Raw genomic sequence first — 20,494 nt, forward strand, 5'->3', positions numbered from 1 at the left:
AAATTGTTTCTTCCCTTTCCATCTCTACAAGGACGCTGGTCTCAGTAGCAGGCTAGGGACAGGAATCAGCCAGTGGAAGCTGTACTTTTCCCTTTTACATTGTTTTTCTCAGAGGTCATTGCCTTTTCACAGTGTACCTTGTGATAAAAGGCTAGGGCCCATAGGATGTGATACTTTTATGACACAGCATCATTTTCATGGAAGGGAAAAACAAGGGAAATACAGCCTTTATATAAAAGGGCTCAACTTCAGGCCTTGGTCAGTTGGCTCAGTGGTAGAGATTTGGCTTGGTGTGTGGATGGCCTGGGTTTGATTCTTGGTCAGGGCACACAGGAGAAGTGACCATCTGCTTCTCCTATCCTCCTTTTCTCTTTTTCTCTTCCCCTCCTGCAGCAATGGCCTGATTGGTTTAAGCGCATTGGCCCCCAGGTGCTGAGGATGGCTTCGTGGAACCTCTGCCTCAGGTGCTAAAAATAGCTTGTTGTGAGCATGGCTCCAGCTGGGCAGAGCATCGGCCCCAGATGGGGGTTGTCAGGTGGATCCAGTCAGGGCACATGTGCGAGTCTGTCTATCTCCCCTCTTCTAACTTGGAAAAAAAGAAGAAAAAAAATGGCTCAACTTGAAACGGATGTTCACAAATCAGATTCGGTAGCAATTTGTTGATGAAGTGTTTCTATTAAATATATCCCTTTCTGCACCCACTTGAGGATTTGAGAAGTGCTGTAAAGGGGCCATGACACCACTAGGGGGGAGTATTGGATTGGGAGAAAAAGGAACACTTCACATATGTCTATTACCATAAAATTAAATAGTATTTCAGTAAACTTAAATGTAAAATATCAGGCTGAAGTTATAACCTCTGAATTCCTATAACACTGCTCACACGTACAGGTAATAACACCTGGCTGAAGGAAAGACTATTTATAATGACCATGTAGTTCAATATGTGCAAAATGCCTTATCTGTCATTACTATTGAAGCATTATCTGTCCCTACCAATTTATTACTGCCTCTCACTGAGTGCTTGATAAATGTTGGGCATTGTTATTACTACTGATAATGTTACTCATTGTTACATCATAGCAGAAGCTTATTCTAATCACTTGTTTGATTTAGTATGTTAGTCAGAAACACAGGAAAGTCCAAAACTTTTTACCTCTGGTAGACTCAGTTGACTCCTAGGGTAACTACACATTGGCCTTTCAGCCTGACATACACAAGGGAGGCACTGTTGGTATATATCTCTGTCCAGCACAGAAATCTGAGGGTGATTCAGATTTCCTAGGTTTCTTTTAATGATGAAGGCCTTAACATCTGAAGAAAAGCATTTTATTATACTTGCTAACTTTTCTTTGAAGTTACAGATCTACCTGACCTGTGGTAGCGCAATGGATAAAGCATCAACCTGGAATGTTGAGGTCGTCTGTAACAGCTGGTTCGAACCCCTGGGCTTCCCCTGTCAAGGCACATGTGGGAGTTGATGCTTCCCTCCCCCACCTTCTCTCTCTCCCCTGTCTTTCCTAAAATGAATAAATAAAATCTAAAAAAAAAAAAAAAATTGAAGTTACAGATCCACCTTCCTTTTTTTTTTTTTTTTTACAGAGACAAAGAGATTTAGATTTAGAGAGAGAAATAGATAGGGACAGACAGGAACGGAGAGAGATGAGAAGCATCAATCATCAGTTTTTCGTTGCGACACCTTAGTTGTTCATTGATTGCTTTCTCATATATGCCTTGACCACGGGCCTTCTGCAGACCAACTAACCCCTTGCTTGAGCCAGCGACCTTGGGTCCAAGCTGGTGAGCTTTGCTCAAACCAGATGAGCCCACACTCAGGCTGGTGACTTCGGGATCTCGAACCTGGGTCCTCCGCATCCCAGTCTGATGCTCTATCCACTGTGCCACCGCCTGGTCAGGCCAGATCCATCTTCTCAAGCTAGCTTTTACATGCTTTTCTTCTCATTTATGGAATTATTCAAGCCCTGGATGGATAGCATGGTTGGCTAAAGCATTGTATTAATGAGCAAAGGCTGCCAGTTTGATCCCCGGTCAAGACATGTAAAGAAACAGATTGATGTTTCTGCCTCTCTCGCTAAATCAAAATAAAAAAATTTTTTTTTTTAATTTGGAGACAGAAATAATTTTTTTTTTTTTTTTTTTTTTGTGACAGAGAGAGGGACAGATAGGGACAGACAGGCAGGGAGGGGGAGAGAGATGAGAAGCATCAATTCTTCATGCGGCTCCTTAGTCTCCTTAGTTGTTCATTGATTGCTTTCTCATATGTGCTTTGACTGGGGGTCAGGGGCTACATTATAGAGAGTGACCCCTTGTTTAAGCCAGCTAACTTGGGTTTCAAGCCAGCGACCTTTGGGTTCAAGCCAGTGACTATGGAGTCATGTCTATGAACTCATGCTCAAGCCAGCAACCCCATGCTCAAGCTGGATGAGCCCGTGCTCAAGCCTGTGGCCAAAGGGTTTTGAACCTGTGTCCTCCACGTCCCAATCTGATGCTCTGTCCACTGTGCCACGACCCGGTCAGGCCAGGAATAATATTTTTAAAACTTTTACTTTAAAAATTTTCAGATATTGGGAAAATTAGAAAAAAGAGAATAATCAACAGTTGTATATCCACCCTCTGCATCAAAAATTGCTATAATCTTGCCACATATGCTTTATCTGTGTTGTTTTTCACCAAACCATTTTGAGTTGTAGACTATGAAATTTCAGTCCAAAATACTTTAGCATGTAATCCTATATTGCATAATAGCATTATCACAGTATTTCCCAATATACTGGCCATATATTCAATAGCCTCAAATACCTCCCCCCCCCCCCCCCCGGTGTCTTTTATATCTTATTTTTCAAGTAAGGCCCTTATCCAAGGCTCTTATAAACTGAAACAGTGTTCCTGCTCCCTTTTTCCTTTTGTCAGTTGTCTTGTAGCATGACCCTAAGACCTGTGTACTTGAATTTCATTGGATCTACAATGGCTGGTGTTGGAAGTGGGAAGCACCTTCTGAGTAGCTGGTGGTGAGAATCTTCACGTGTTACTTATGAAAAGCTCACTTGATTAAATGGTCCAGACCATAATTTGGCAAATCAAGATTCTATGTTGTGTTTTTAAGTTGTTTTGTTAATGTTATTTTGTAGAATATAATTTTAATTAGTAGAACTTTTAGCAATGTTCCCAGTTTTAAGAAACTATAATGTTTGTTACAATGCCATAATGTTTGTGTTTTTGTTATTCATTAGATTGGCAAAGTCAAAGATCAGTGGACCAGTTGTACACTGTAGGTGATAAAATCAACTGTCCTTGGCAAACAGAGTTTACAACTCTCCATGAATAATTTCCTACAATGCTTTAACAAATGCCGTTTCCATAAACAAATTTTATAACATCAAGGTTACAAGTGAAAGTACTAAAAACTAGTAAGACAATTTAGAAGATTATAGGAAAACTCATCTTAGGCACAGAGTTAGACAGAAACTCAATTTTGTGATGACAAAATACAGAATACGTTTAGATTTTATGGTATATTTTATGATAACTGGTATGTATATATGCTCAATTCCATTTTTAAAAAATATTTTATTCATTTTATAGAGGGAGAGAGATAGAGAAGTGGGGGAGCAGGAAGCATCAACTCCAATATGTGCCTTAACCAGGCAAGCCCAGGGCCTCGAACCGGTGACTTCAGCATTCCAGGTCAATGCTTTATCCACTGCGCCACCACAAGTCAGACCCTGCTCAATTTCATTTTATACAAAACTAGTTGTAAATTTTGTGTTTTGTATTTTCAAATGTACTTACAAAGATAATTTATTAAAATTTCCCTCAGCATTTCTTGTTTAAAACAAAACGGACAAATGAACATAAAGTAACTTTAATATAAATTAAGACTGAATCAAAGATATTTGGAGCTTGAATAGTTTATTTCTACATAGAGGACACTGTGTCCTAGATAGGACATTATTGACTTCCTTTCTTCCTACTAATATGTATAAAATATGTAAGTTTCTCTTTCTTTCTAAATGGTTAAGCTATCCCTGAAAATTTTATTTATTTATTTTTGTGAAAAATTGTTTTGAGGCATACTCATTACTCCAGGCTCTCACTTGAATCTTTTATTCAAGGAAAGTTTGGTCAGTTTGATTGATACCGAATGGAGAGGTATCAAAGAAAAAGAAATAAGATTCCAGATGCTCATCCTTTCTGGTAGATGGACAAAGCAATATAAAACCAATCCTCTACTTTCAGAGGGTTAGGAGAACAGGCAGGCTCTGAATGAGCTACCACGACAGGCCTTCCTTCCACACAACCTGCCTGTGCTGCTCCTGTCCGCGGGGCACATTTAACAGCTAGGTAGCCTTGGGCCAAGTTGGTGTAGGATAAGCTTCGCCATTGCTACTTGGAGATCTGCATTTTCCTACTCCTTTGGAGACCAAAAAGTTTGAGAGAAAATAAAGTCTATACATTTACTTGTTTAAAACAGTGGTTATGAGAGTCTTTGTCTTAGCTACATTGTTTTTGGCTTTATCAATATAACTAGGGGTTAACCAAAAGTCCTGGTCCCTTTTCACAAAGACCATGACTTCTCCCTTTAAATAGTTGATCCTGGGGAAGGATGTATGTAAAGTAAGAGTGGGAATTAACCACAAGGATAATGGTGGGAGATGAGGAACTGGAGATCGGATGACTATGGAAAGCAAGTTCTGTGAACTCAGGTAAATTAAGGGTGGTCTAGCAGAGAAGCTGACAGGAGGGTCAAACTCTAAGGGGTGTGTGGTGGTATTTATAATATATCCACCAATCACTCCTCCTATCAAGATATGGAGTTTATGTCCCCTCCTCTTGAACCTGGGAGATCTTGTGGCTGCCTTGATGAGCAAATGTAGTTGAAGTGATGCTGTGTGACTTCCAAGGCTAGGTTAGAAAAGGCCATGTAGCTTCTAAAAGTTTCTCGTGGGACACTCGCTGCTGAAGCCTCAGCTGCCATGTAAAAAGTCCACCCGAGGTCACCAAGTGGGGAGATCTCCTAGAGAGAAAGGGAAATGGCCAAGGATCCCCAGCTGTTCTAGGCTGTAGATGTGTGAGTGGGTCAGCCCAGGTGCCCGAGCTGAGGGTACAAACCTTCACCATAACCCTAGCCACAGCTGGTTTCTGACGACAACTCTGTGGACTTCAAGTGAGAACTGCTTAGATAAGTTCATGTGACCCAAGGTCAGTGAGTAAAAGAAATAAATATTTCACACCATGTTTGGGAGTAATTTTTTTATGTAACAGATAATTGGAACAAAGCACTAAAACATTATAGAATACATCAGAAGAATGGTGCTGATAAACTCAAATTCTCTCATGAAAATTCTGAGGAAATGCAAATTAATTCCATTCTTATTGAAGTGCCTGATACCTGTGTGAGGCAATTAATTAAAAAGAACCAGGTGAGATAGCTCAGTTGGTTAGAACATTATCCCGATATGCCAAGGTTGTGAGTTTGATTCCTGGTCAGGTCACATATATGAAATCACCAGATGAGTGCACAAATGGGTGAAACAAATCAATGTTTCTCTCTCTCAGGTCAATAAATAAAGGTTAAAAATAAAGCTTAATAATAAAAAAAAAAGCACTTCTCTCTAGCGTGTATTCATCTCTGCTATGTATTTGTGTGAAAAGCAATGGAGTGAATTCTGTTTTCCTTTACCAGGGATGGTTTATGGGAGGCTGGGACTGTAGGGGAGGCAAAATGACTTTGCCTCTACCTTTTTGAGTTCTTGTCTGAGATCCTTGTAATAAAACAGATTAACAGGGGAAACAAACAAGTTTATTAACATATTTACCTCATGTATACATGGGAGATACCCAGGGGAAGATGACTAGCTCCCTGTGATGGCTTAGAATTCAGGTTTCAATGTCATCTTAATAGAGAAAGGGGAGGGGAGATTTAGGCCTCTTTGGGGAGTAAACAATTCTTAGGAAAGATAAATGGACCCTTAAAAGAATAGACTTCTACTCTAATTTGTGACAAGATATGCCTGGGTGTGGTATCAACTTCTAGTTTTTTTCTCCTGTGGCAAAAGCCAATCTTTCCTGGTAGATGAAACTCCTAGAAAGGGGATTTATGGCAATTGAGTTCCTTTTGGAGGATCTGTTTTTAAGCAGAAAAGGTGGATTCAGAGAAAGTCTCTCTCTGCACATGCTGTTTCTCAAGTGCCTGCCGCTCAAAACTATCAATATACTAAAGCAGCATATTTGGGGCAGCATGTTCTGAAATTCTACAGTCACATTTTGGCATGACATATTCTGCTATCCTTTAGGACCATAGTATGTAAGTGGCAGTCTTCTGGGCAAAGCTTTCCTCCTGGATGAACAGATTCTGGAGGATACAGGCTCCCCTTCCAGGCTCTAGGTACACTTGTGTGCGGGGCTGATGCCTGGTGTCCACCTCGCACTCAGGAGATGACAGAAGCCTGCTCCCGACAGGGCAGAAGGGGGAGATGGGAAACCACCCGTTCCATCTTCATTTTGCTGCTGAATTCACCAACTTGGAATACCCAGCACTGAGCTTCCTAGTTAGTAAATGTCCTCAGTGTTTAAATTCCTCTTAGTAAGATTTTCTGTTATTTAACAGAACCAAAAACATAACTGATACACTTGATATAATGTTGCTTCCAAGGAATAAGTGATTAAAAAAATATTTTTTAAGTCCTTTAGTGTACCTCCCTAGAGGTTATCCAGTTCCAAAAGGGACTATTTTGCCATTCTTTTCTCAGGACACACTGCTTTAGCATGAAGGAGCAAATTAGTGAAGGAATCTTTTGTTTCTTCTGTTTCTGCAAATTTTTCTTGTGTAGAAAATGATTTGGAATCTAAAAGTAAAGTACAAAATGCCATGTCAGATAGTTACTTTAGGGATCTGGTAATCAAAAGTTGTCAGAGGTAGCCTTGGCCGGGTAGCTCAGTTGGTTAGAGCGTGGTCCCAACATGCTGAGGTTGCAGGTTTGATCCCTGGTCAGGGCACATATAAGAATTAACCAATGACAGCATGAATAAGAAGAACAAAAGTTGTCAGAGGTTGAAATAAATTCCTTTCCTGTCGGATTTTAACATTCCAGGATAGCCGGTGAATTCTGGGCTGAATTATGCCTTCCTCAAATTCATATGTTGAAGCCTTATCCCCCAGTACATCAGAATATAACTAAATTGTAGAAACAGGGCCTTAGAGAGGTAATTAAGTTAAAGTGGGTTTGTTAGTGTGGGCCCTAATCCAACATGCTTGGTGTTCTTAAAAGAAGAGGAGATTGGGAGACAGCCAATAAGTTGCTTACCTGAATGTGATTCCTCAGAACTTTAGAGAAAGCTGGCAATAGTAAAGCCATACTACAGACCTTAAAGACATTGAAGTCATTAAGGTCACTGAGAATGGCAATAAAAAAATAAATAAAAAGAAGAGGAGATTGGGATACAGGTGCATGCACAGAGAGACGATTATAGGAACACAGTGAGAAGGCAGATAGCTGTCTGCAAGCCAAGGAGAGAGGCCTCACGGGAGACCAAACCTGTCAGCACTTTGATCTTGGGCTTCCAGCCATTAGAACTGTGAGAAAATAAACTTCTGTTATTTAAGTCGTCCGGTCTGCAGTATTTTGTTATGGAAGCCCTAGCAAACTAATACAACAGATATGTGACATTTGACTTCCGGTGATGTAGGTTATGGTTTTTTCATCCCTTTATTTCATCACTAAAAGATGAAAGGATGAAAAATTGCAACTCAAGAAACATTTTCAAACAAGTTAAACTACTATGTTATATCCAGTGGCACTTAAAAGAAAGGCATACAATTTTTATTAGGTAATCAGCTTCATCCCACTGGCATTGTGTGTCGAATAGATGTTTACAAATCACTGGGGAACAGATTTTTCTTTAATTTTCTGTTGTATGAGGTTTTAGAATTGTTTCTATATATTTCTGAATCACTGATTCCAAATCTAATTCTGTTTTTTGGTGCATGCTCTAGTTTTTATGCAAATTTAATTTCCTTTTCTTACAGTTAATGACATGCAGTGGTTTTTAAATTGGAGTTAAAGGGCAATGACTCTTGGATTGGGCATAACCACAAGGCAATTCATGTTTTACAAACATCACTTTTACATAGTTGTAGTTGTTTTTAAATGTAAAAAACTTTATTTGATTAAAAACATCCTCTTATTTTGTTTTAAGATTGAATCATGGCTTCTTCAAGTAGGCATAAATGTAAGAATAGTCCTGACACCTTCTGTTATATATGTGGCTGTTATACACTTCAACGTTAATATTTCATCATTTGTGACACTTGCATATATTGCCTATTTTCAAGTTCCCCTTGGCGATCAAGACAAGAATTGGGCTTTTCATATTGTGTGTCATAATTGTGAGGAAATGCTTCATGACTGGACAAAAGGAAAATGCAAAGGAATGCCTTTTGGAATTCTCATGGTTTGGTGTGAACCTAAGGACCACAGCAGTGACTGTTATTTCTGTCTGATCCATACAAAGGGCATCGGCAAGAAAAAATGGCATATGATCACATATCCTAATATGCCTTCAGCAACACGACCTATCCCACTCTCTGAGACACTCCCGGTTCCAGTTTTCAATGGTTTTATTTCTTCTAAGGATGAAGAAAGTGAACATGGTGATCAAGTGTATTTTGATAAAATGCATGAGGAAATGGTTGTAGAATCTGAGGGGTCTTCTTCTGATGCCAAGCAGTCATTAACCCCTCAGCAGTTTAACCAACCCGATTTGAATGACATAAAAATTGTCCTCGACTTTCTGAAGTATGAGGAGCATAACTGGATCATTTGTGTGGATCTTAAAATGGTAAATTTCCTGCTAGGACAACAGAGAGGTTTCATGGAGTATCCTTGCTTTCTGTGTTTGTGGGACAGCCGAGCTCAGGAGAAACACTGGACACAGAAGGAGTGGCTGAAACGTGAAGCTCTGGAAGTTGGGATGCACAATATTGTGAATGAACCTGTAGTTAATTGAGACAGGATCATTTTCCCCCCACTTCACATCGAACTTGGCTTAATGAAGCAGTTTGTTCAGGCTTTGAATAGAGAAAGTGAATGCTTTCAACATATTATTTCTACTTTTCCTGCCTTGTTTTTTGAGAAGATAAAAGCAGGTGTATTCGATGGACCTCAAATTCGAACCCTCATATGTGATGGAGAATTTGCCAGGAAGATGAATAAGGAGGAGAAAGCAGCATGGCAGTCTTTTGTGGCAGTTACAAAGAACTTCCTTGGCAACAAAAAAGCAGAAAACTATGAACTTCTGGTTCAAAGGATGCTGTTGGCTTTCTGTGACATTGGATGTAACATGAGCATTAAGATTCACTTCCTGAACAGTCACCTTGATAAATTTCCCAAAAATCTTGGAGCTGTTAGTGATGAACAGACTACTGCTGGAGCATCAAACAAGATTCTCCTCAACAAGTACACAAATGCAAGAGTTACAAATGCAAATATTTTCCTGAATAGAATTTAAATAAGTTTTGCGCAAATTTTATGATTAAAATAAGTGTTTTAATATGTTCTATTTCATAATTGTAGACAAATTCTGATGCAATTATATTTTTAATGTATTAGTGTATTTACTGCATTGTATTTATATAAATTATTATATTTTCACAAAGATGATGCCCAAGAAGACATTCTACTTCATTATGTTAAACTAAATGTTGAAAATTTTATAATAAGATGAAAACCTAAAATATTGAATTGCAAAAAACCCTATAGCTTACAGAGAAAAACTAATGTCAGATTTGAGATCAGCACACTCGAATTTGGTAAGAACAAGTGTTTTTGTGGATGCAACAAAAACTTTGTTCCCCAGTGTTATTGTTTGAAGGTGGCATGAAATTATTGGGCTTCCAGTTTGCCCACAGGTCTTAATCTACCTTGGAAGGAATAAGGAACATGGAGAAGTCGGAGATTGTGATAAGAGCAGGATTATTCAAGGAGGGAGACCTTGAAGCCACTTATTGTAAGAATGAAGTCTTTGGAAGAAAAAGAGATGGAATAAAATTTGAATTACGGATTTTAGCCTTTGCTTATCTGTGAGATAAAGATGTCAGAAACATTGCTAACACTTATTAGTGGATAAGGGAACATTTGAAGATTTTATTTTTGCTGAGAGTGCCCAAAAGATAAATTAGTTTTTTAAGAATGTAATCCGCCTGCCCTGGCGGGTTGGCTCAGTGGTAGAGCGTCGGCCTGGCATGCAGGAGTCCCAGGTTCAATTCCTGACCAGGGCACACAAGAGAGGTGCCCATCTGCTTCTCCACCCCTCCCCCTCTCCTTCCTCTCTGTCTCTCTCTTCCCTTCCTGCAGCTGAGGCTCCATTGGAGCAAAGTTGGCCCAGGCGCTGAGGATGGCTCCATGGCCTCTGCCTCAGGCGCTAGAATGGCTCTGTTTGCAGCAGAGCGACACCCCAGATGGGCAGAGCATCGCCCCCTGGTGGGCATGCCGGGTGGATCCTGGTCGGGCACATGGGGGAGTCTGTCTGACTGCCTCCCAGTTTCCAACTTCAGAAAAATACACACACACACACACACAAAAAAAGGAATGTGATCTGCCTGACCAGGTGATGGCTCAGTGGATAGAGCATCAGACTGGGATGTGGAGGACACAGGTTTGAGACCCCGAGGTTGCCAGCTTGAGCGCAGGCTCATCTGGTTTGAGCAAAGCTCACCAGCTGGACCCAAGGTCACTGGTTTGAGTAAGGCGTTACTCGGTCTGCTGAAAGACCACAGTCAAGTCACATATGAGAAAGCAATCAATGAACAACTAAGGTGTTGCAACGAAAAACTGATGATTGATGCTTCTCATCTTTCTCTGTTTCTGTCTGTCTGTCCCTGTCTATCTCTCTCTCTGACTCTCTGTCTCTGTAAAAAAAAAAAAAAAAAAAGAGGAAAAAAAGAACATGATCCAAGTTCCAATGGATATAGTCCTTAAAGTTATTTAGAGGAAAATTTGTTTCCTTTGTAAAATTCAGGTGATTAGTCTGGCCTAATTATAAATTCAGTTCTCAAAAACAATTTGTCGCTAAGTAAACTGCAATTCTGTTTTCTATTTAATTTTCTAAAAAAAAAAAAATCTAATGGAAATGTCCTCCCTAGTATTTATTTGTTATTACATTGCAATTAATGGAAATATGTAGTTATTTCTCTTTCCCCCCCAGCTCATTCTGATGCTATAGAAATTACCCAGGATGTTTTCTAATCAAATAAAATAATAGATCAACAATCTTATCTACGTTTTCTCAGGTCTGTCTTGCAAAATTACCCATCAGGAAATAGCTACCAAAATAGATCCCTATAAATACAACAAAAATAGTAATTCTTGAGCCATGGTTCACAGCAAAAGATACACAGAAAGATATAATTTAGAAGTATTTTCTCACCCAGTTTTCAGTGATATTCTTGGACATAAAAGCCTGAATTTATAAAAGAAAACCAATTCTCTTTGATATATTGATATGCAAATTTGAGAAAGACTACTAGATAAAAACTGTGAAAAGCAAATAATTTTGTTTTGTTACCAAGAATATAACCATTTTGTTAGAAAATGTGCCTGATTATAATAAATTAATGACCAACAATTAGAAAATAAACACGTGCAAATAAAACTTTTCATTTGGAAAGTTTAGGCACATACATCCTGTGATGTACGGGAATACAAGTTTTAACCTTTTCAGATGAGGAAACAATGAACACAAAAGGGGCAGTTAACAGGGGGCGGAACCAGAAAGGCCTATGACAAGCAACCTGACACGGAAGCCTTTAGGAAGGGCTGAGAGATGGAATTCAACGGAATAAAGATATTGTTGAGAGAAAACACAACTCTATCAAAAACTTTTCCCCATTTTATAAATATATATATATATATATAAAATTAATGGCTATTTGCTTTTGTATAGCATTATTCTACCAAAATTCACCTCCTTGTTTTTAACTAGCTTACCAAGATTCTAAGTGAACATCTGAGTGAGGGCTCAGGGGAAGGGGGGAAGTTCAGACTAAGTTATTTCTTTTGCAGATATAGGGTTTTATGGCTTCATGACAAAGAGACCATGACCATAATAGGCAATATTTTATCTTACTCTGTGTCAGGAACTGTCCTTAAGGCATTGTAAAGTAATCTACAATGCTCCAGGGTTATACTGGATAAAAAAAAAAATTAAGTCTGGCTTCAAGTCAGAGGAAAGTTTTGATAATTAAATTCTAGAGTTCTTGTTTTAACTAGGATAGGTCTTATCTCTATGGCCCAGTATTCTGAGGGATAAGGAGATCTCATCTTTGATTCAAGGACTCCTGGTTATCCTACAGTACCCATTCTTTCCATTTCTAGCAGCTGGCACTTGACTGCTTAAAATAAAGACTGTGTTTCTCATCATCCCTTTCAGCTAGGTATGGCCATGTGACTAAGTTCTGGCCAATGGAATAGAAATAGGAGTACTGTGGGATAACATGCAGGAACCTGCTTTAGTTAGATGAACAGATTGTAATGTTTTTGTTGCCTCTTTAGGAAGGAACTTTTGTACCATGAAGTAATACTGTGTGTCCCACAATAATACAGTATGACAGCCAACCATATTTTTGTGTGATTGATTTTTTTAAAAGGTGAAAAAAAATAGAAGAAAGTTGAAGTCAAGCTGTTAAATCAACAAATTGAAGTAAACAGAAAGGACATGAAGTACTATAGTAAGGTATTAGATACTAAAAATGAAACAGGTCAGTAAAGTCTGTGTTGATCCTTGAGTCAGTGAAGAATTGATAGGTCACTATGCTAAAGCAAAGAATGCTTGTTCTTAATATGTAACAGTCCTGTTTGTTTATGAACTTGAAGTTCTCAGTTCTCAAGAACATCTACATTTCCTTAGAAAGAATTCATTTTAATATGTCTCACTGCTATGGAATTTATTTTGACATATCATCTAAATTTTCTCCTATTGATTGTTACTCATTTTGGCAATTTTCAAAACTAGAGCTGATCCATGAAATCTCTCTCTCTCTCTCTCTCTCTCTCTCTACTATTTACTTCCTTAGGTAAGGATTTCCTTCTCTTTTATCTCTTGACTAACACTGACAGCATCTTGGCTCAGTTCAGCATCTCTCTGGGAGCTCATCCAGCCCACAGCCTGTATCTCTATGTCCATCACTCACTGTAGTGGCTTTGTTTGCTCTTCTCTCTCCTGCACTATGAGCTCCTTAAAGTCGTGGACTGGGTTGTTCATTTCTGTGTTTCTAGATCCCAGCAAAGTACTTGTCATAGCAAATATGCTATAAATCTTTTGTAAAACATATGTCTATCATGCCTGAGATTAAAAAAAATCTCAAACACATTTTAATATACTTTTCAAGTTAAATTTATTGAGAAGTAACTCATATATAATAAAATTAAATTTAAAAATTGCACAGTTTGATGAATTTTGGCAAATGTATAGAGTCCTGTTACTACACCACAATTATGATATAGAGGATTTCCATCACCCCCCAAAATTCTCTTTGCTCCTTCACAGGCTCCTAGCCCCTCCTCACCCCTGGAGACCACTTCTCTAACTTCTGTCTCTGTAGTTCTGCCATTGCTGTGCTGTAGTGTATATTCCTTTGTGCATTCCACTGAGCATAGTAAATCTGGGGTCCATTCACGTTACACAGATCAGTGGCTTGTTCCTGTTGATGTCTAAGTAGTGCCCATTACATGCATGGTCTAAAAGTGTTTATCCATTCAATGGACATTACAGTTGTTTTCAGTTTTTGACTATTATGGATAATGCTGCTATAAACATTTATCTACAGGTCTTTATATGAACATTTATTTTAATTTTTCCTGGGTAAGTATATAGGAGTGGAATTTCTAGGTTGTATGTGTTTATAATAAAATGCTCACCTTTTCCAAAGCAATTGTACCAATTTACACTCTACCTGCAGTATATATGCATTTTTCAGTTCATTAGTGCTTTTAAAATGACCATCATAAATATGCTTGCACTAGTTTTTCGGTTTTATAGTTTTCAGATATTACTAAGTTACTTTACAAAAAGCCATGTAAAAGTAAATGGATGGATGTGCTGAGGTCTAGCTCTTTGGGATGCTAGAGTAGGAAAATGTTAAATAAGACCCATTCCTTCCCAAATAATTTCCCTACTGTTTCAGTTAGCAATACTTAAAAGTCCTTCCTTGCAGTGTCATTCCTTGTTCTGTTGCCTAATTACTTTATTAGAATTAAAAGTCCTCAGGAAGCTGACCTGATAGGATCACTCCATCAAGGTTTATCAGGACCATTTTGCAAAGGTCTAGCTAAGAGTTGGGTCAGGGGAGCCATTTGGAGAATGGAGAATCTGAGTCCAGGGATGAGCAAAAAAATGGGAAGAACAGACTGCCAATGAGGGAGAGACCCAAGCAAATGACCAGCCATCAGTTTGGAAGGAGCCTTGAGCAAAAGCCTACTACTACTCTGCCTACTGGGATAGTAGATCTGGGCTTAAGAACTAGAGGTGCCACTCTCTAGTTAGGTGGCTTTAAGCTAATCATGTAACCTTCTCTTTAAATATCAACTTTTTATTTTTTCATCTAGAATGTTGAGGAAATAGTACTAGTTCCATTTGCATCAAATAATTATGGGCATTGCATTGAGATATATTGTTAAGTGCAATATATATTTTGTGAATGCCTTTTTATATTTGGTCAGTTTTTAAAATCGATTTACCAGCCTTGAATTCTCTTCTGTTAAATCTTTTGACTTTTTAACTCTATACCTACCACTCAGTAGTGTCACCTCACAGATTCATTTAATCTCTTTTCCTGTACCTTTAAAAAGTCTTACCCAGAGTTGGTAACCTGTGGCACTTTCATAAACCTCTTTCCACTACCCAGAGAACAAAATTGTGAGGTTTCAGATGTGATGGGATGTGCCATTTAGTTTCAGGTTTGGTGAAATGTTAAAAAAATACTCAAATAGCATTTCAATGAACTCGAAGTGGGATTCAATGTAATGAGATGCTAGAAGGAGCTTTCTTAATTTCAGAGTGTATATAGTTATTCTTCTGTGGCTTCTCTGTTGTCTCTAAGACAAGCACAACATCTTTTTACAAGAGAAACTTAGTTAAAGTCATTTATAAAACGCCTACACTTTCCTGGAAATTTTCCTATATTCTCTTTCTATTTATAACTGCATTTGTTTTGCCTTTTTTGTGTTCCAGCATAATGTTTGTTTATAAAAAAAGAAGTCATGTAATCCTTTCAGTGCCCTCTACGATAGGAAAGATGAAATGAAATTTTAATGGAGTAAATGACTCGCGAGGGAAAACACATGTCTCTGCAATGATGCCATCAGATGATGATTCCACGGCCCCATTGTTCTCTGGGGACCTGCTGTTTCCATAAGCTGTCTAGCTCAGAGGACAGTTTTTTCTTTCAAGTATAGCCATCTCAAAATTATGTTAAGTGTGAGGGCCAGGAGTTAAGAGGTGCTAAGGGATTTCTGAAGACAGCAGTGCAAAGGAGATTCCTTTGTGCTTGGCAGCTAGTTCTCCAGACTGAATGGAATGATTCAAAATTTCAATTAAAGTCTTGTTAAATCTGATGTCAGTTACCAGCATTATTTGACAAGTTGGCTAGGACTTGACTTGCCTTTTAGCTACCAAGTGCCCAGAACAGATGTCCACAGAAGGTGGATACTTAACACTGGATTGCTATCTATCAGTGGTAGAATGTGCTAGTTATCTTCCATTATCTCTTCTCTCCTTCTTTGATAATAATAGAACCTTCGAGATTTAGGTGGGTGCGTGGGTAGCCAGAATAAACTACACTATCAAGAGCATTTTATGGGAATCTTCCTCAGAAAAGGACAAAGATCACCAAATGGCTACTTTCTCCAATCCTTTTTTTTTTAAATTTATTGATTTTAGAGAGAGGGGGGAGAGAGAGAGCAACATTAACTTATTTTTCTACTTATTTATGCATTCATTTGTTCATTCTTGTATGTGCCCTGACTGTGGAACAAACCTGTGACCTTTGCGTATCAGATTGATGCTCTAACCAGCTGAGCTACCTGGCCAAGTCTCTTCACCAATCTTTTTGTTTGTCCTTTCCTTTTAATTTCTGGATGATTTTATTTTTATATATAGTGAGAGAAACAGACAGAGAGAGAAACACACACAGAGAGAGACAGAGAGACAGGAAGGAAAAGAGGTGAAAAGCATCAATTTGTATTTGCGGCACTTTAGCTGTTCATTGATTGCTTCTCATACATGTCTTGACAGGGGTTTTCCAGCCAAGCTAGTGAAACTTTGCTTAAGCCAGTGACCTCAGATTTTCAAACCTGGGATCTCAGTGACTCAGGTCATTTCTCTATCCACTGTGCCATCACCAGTCAGGCAAGATGAAATTTTTATGTCATGTCTTAAGTTGGAGCAACCAACTTGGACTATGTGCAGTGGTGGGATTCAGCCGGTTTGCACAGGTTCAGCAGAACCGATATCTAATTTTATGTTGAATTCGGTGAACCCTTTGTTAAAATGGCACTTATAATCTGGGTTCTCTCTAAGGTGGGGACCTGGGCAGCCGTCCAATGTGGAAACCACAAATTTACTATTCTAAACACTCTTAGTGATGTTCACTCAAGAATCCATAAAAGAGTAGTGTCCTTAACATGTTCACCAAGTCCAAGTTGGCCCCATCACCATGCCAAATCCCTGAAAAATGCAACCCAACCACAGTTCAGTCTGTTAGGAGCTGTCACAGGGAGCAGGAGTCCAGGAAAAGTCCACATCCAGGAAAAGTCCGCATGGCACTGGGATTGTTGTCACCATTCTATACTTTGCAACTCACGTCCAAGTCCCAATGACCGCTGCTTCTAGCTGGTAATGGTTCAGGTAGACTGGAAAAGCCATTTGCAACATGTGTGGATATGGAGCTTCTGTTCTCCTCTGCCTGGAGAGATGAGACCAGGTTGCTTTTCCCTGGAGCTCTGCGACTGTCTGTCCTCTATCTTTAGTGAAAGCCTGTATATACTTTCACTAATGTCTTTCCTTTCTTTGATCTCCTCCTCTCATCCCCTTTCCCTCTGCCCATTTTCCCTCTGGACTCTTTGACCCCTTCTCTGCCTCTTTTTCATTCCTCAGTTCACATTGTTCATTAGATTCCTCATATGAGTGAGGTCATATGATATTTTTCTTTCTCTGCTTGGCTTATTTCGCTTAGCATAATAGACTCCAGGTCCATCCATGTTGTTGCAAAGAATAAGATTTCCTTCCTTTTCATGGTGCATAGTATTCCATTGTGTATATGTACCACTGCTTTTTAATCCACTTGCCTATTGATGGACACTTGGGCTGTTTACAGATCTTGGCTATTGTAAACAATGCTGCAGAAAACATGGGGATGCATTTCTTCTTTTGATTCAGTGATTTGTTATTCTTAGAATATATTCCTAGAAATGGGATAGCTGAGTCAAAAGGCAGTTCGATTTTTAATTTTTTGAGGAATCTCCATATTGTTTTCCACAGTGGCTACACCAGTCTGCATTCCCACCAGCAGTGCAGGAGGGTTCCCCTTTCTCCACACCCTTTCCAGCACTTGTTATGTGTTGTTTCATTAATGAGCACCATTCTGACAGGTGTGAGGAGGTATCTCATTGTGGTTTAATTTGCATTTCTCTAATGATTAGTGATGTTGAACATTTTTTATATGCCCATTGGCCATCTGTATGTCCTCTTTGGAGAAGTGTCTATTCAGCTCTTTTGCCCAATTTTTGATTGGATTGTTTACTTTCCTGGTGTTGAGTTTTACAAGTTCTTTGTAGATTTTGGTTATTAACCCCTTACCGAACGTGTTGACAAATATGTTCTCCCATTGTGTGAATTGTCTTTTTATTTTGTTCATGCTGTCTTTTGCTGTGCAAAAGCTTTTTAGTTTGATATAGTCCCATTTGTTCATCCTGTCATTTATTTCACTTGCCTGTGGAGTTAAATCAGCAAATATATTACTGCAAGAGATGTCAGAGAGCTTACTGCCTATGTTTTCTTCCAAGATGATCATGTTTTCACAACTTACATTCAAATCTTTTATCCATTTTGAGTTTATTTTTGTGAATGGTGTAAGTTGGTGGTCTGGTTTCATTTTTTGCATGTATTTGTCCAGTTTTCCCAGCACCATTTGTTAAAGAGACTGTCTTTACTCCATTGTATGCTCTTATCTCCTTTGTCAAATATCAATTGACCATAAAGGTATGGGTTTACTTCTGGGTTCTCTGTTTTATTCCATTGATCTGTATGCCTGTTCTTATGCCAGCACCACGCCTTGTAGTATAACTTGATATCAGGAAGTGTGATACCCCCTGCTTTATTTTTCTTTTTCAAGATTGCTGAGGCTATTCGTGTTCTTTTTTGGTTCCATATAAATTTTTGGAATATTTGTTCTATATTTTTGAAGTATGACATTGATATTTTAATAGGAATTTCATTGAATTTATATATTGTTTTGGGTAGTATAGACATTTTAATAATATTTATTTTTCCTATCCATGAACATGGCATGTGCTTCCACTTGTTTGTATCTTCCTTGATTTCTTTTATCAATGTTTTATAGTTTTCCAAGTTCAAGTCTTTAACCTCCTTGGTTAAATTTACTCCTAGGTACTTTTTTTTTGGTTGTAATAATATGGAAATAGTTTAAATAACAGTTTTATTGATTTTTTAGGTATTAGTTAATATCTTTCATTAATATTTTAAGACTCTTATAATCTAGTGTTCTGTACCTCTTTTATTATTTTTATTTAAGTATTAAATGCATGAAATAATAAACTACCTTTTGGCATATAATTTTTTTTATACTTAAAATGATCATTAAGACAGAGAACTGGTTGTTAAATTATTTGAATCCTAGCACTGACCATGTGGTAACTTGAAAAAGAGACCATGTCTGTGGAGTAATGTGGTGGAAGGAGCCTGGGTGTCTGAGGACTTCATGGAACAAAGCCACCATATCAGCTGTGGACTGCCTACCTCTTGATTTTCATGAATGTTTTAGTCTTTGTTATTTCTGTTCTCTGCTGCTAGCAGCAGAGCACTTCTGATGTAGTTGGCTGCCATTTGTAAATACTTTTAGGAAAGGAGTTTGGCAATGTTCTCATGGGTTCCCAGAGGTAGTCTCTGGAAGGGAGCCCATTGCCCATCATAACACAGGAGTCCATTGTGCTGGGTCCTTCCTTTTACCTGCACTCAGAACACCCAGACACTGCTCTGGTGCTGCTTTAAGATCTTCAGCAGTAGACCTGGAGCTACCCCTCCATCTTGCTCACCCCGGAGCAGGAAAAGATGGCCCCAAGTCATCTGGTCTCTTTTCTAGTAGTTCTGTCAGCTGTACTGGTAAATGCTGGGTGGGCCAGGTACAGGGAGTTGCATATACCACTGCCTATTTGTGGCAAGTTTTGTTTTGCTTTAACTTTAAGAAATGGCAGATGCAAATACGTTTTGATAGGTGGCTGGCTTAAACTGCTTTAGTCCAATCTTATTCTTGAGACAGTGAGACAATGAACCCCAACACATTTTGCAAAATTAATGGCAGGCCCAGAAATAGGGGACCCAGAATAGTGGAAAGACCCACCGGGAAGCTGGTACTTGGATTCTAGTACTGACACTGCTGATAGAAACATGACATTGAGCTTAATAGCTCTGTTTCTCAGGTTTTATAAATGAAATATGTAAAAGTGGGTAATATGAAGTCTAAGGTTTCTTTTTAGTTCCATCACTCTGATTTCTATCATCATTAGATAAGCCCTACCTTATGGTTATAGTTCTTACTCTGAGAGTATTCAGTGAATCTGTTAAGTATAAATACAATAGAAAAATATTATCAATATTTTCATTGGAAGAAATAAAATTTTTCTCATCTTTGGATATATGCTTTAGCATCAACATTAGTAAGAACAGAAAAAGAAATAATATCTTGAATGCCTTTTGGCAAGTGAAACTACTGTGTTTTTGCCTGGTTCAAACTTTAAAGCCACTGGTAACAATGAGCCAGATTCCCTCCAGGTGTAACCCAGAAGTGGGAGTCCCGGACGCTTGGGAAGCATCTGGGCCTGGGTTTGATCCTGGTTGCTCCACTTACCAGCTCCATAACCCTGGCTAATCCACATTCCCTCAGTTTGTTGGTTTCCTCATAATTTTCCTTACTCCAGCTGGCAGGATTGAACCCAAGTTTAAACACCCATTTAGGCCACTGATTTGAGGACCAGCCCTACAGACAGTCAGTCCTTCTTACTTGCATATGCTGGATGACCCTCCTCAATTGTCCTGGTGGCAGTTGAGTTCCCAGTATGCCTTAGCACGAACTTCATGAATAGCAAAGGGGGCTTGGCTTACATGAGCTTGTCGCAACCCTCATTGGCCATCAGAATTATCCAGGCAGCTTTAGACATATACAGATGCCCAGGCCCCACGAGAG

The 20,494-nt window shown here is 38.8% G+C and overlaps 1 non-coding gene across 1 annotated transcript; it reads left to right on the top strand.

Moving 5' to 3' along the window:
* Positions 1 to 7,302: 7,302 nt before the first annotated feature.
* On the top strand, positions 7,303 to 7,431 carry LOC136389903 (small nucleolar RNA SNORA33). The gene has a single exon (XR_010748456.1). It is a non-coding gene; the product is annotated as a small nucleolar RNA SNORA33 (small nucleolar RNA).
* The last annotated feature ends 13,063 nt before the right edge of the window (positions 7,432 to 20,494 follow it).

The sequence above is a fragment of the Saccopteryx leptura genome, chromosome 1 (genome assembly GCF_036850995.1).
Source record: "Saccopteryx leptura isolate mSacLep1 chromosome 1, mSacLep1_pri_phased_curated, whole genome shotgun sequence".
NCBI lineage: Eukaryota > Metazoa > Chordata > Mammalia > Chiroptera > Emballonuridae > Saccopteryx > Saccopteryx leptura.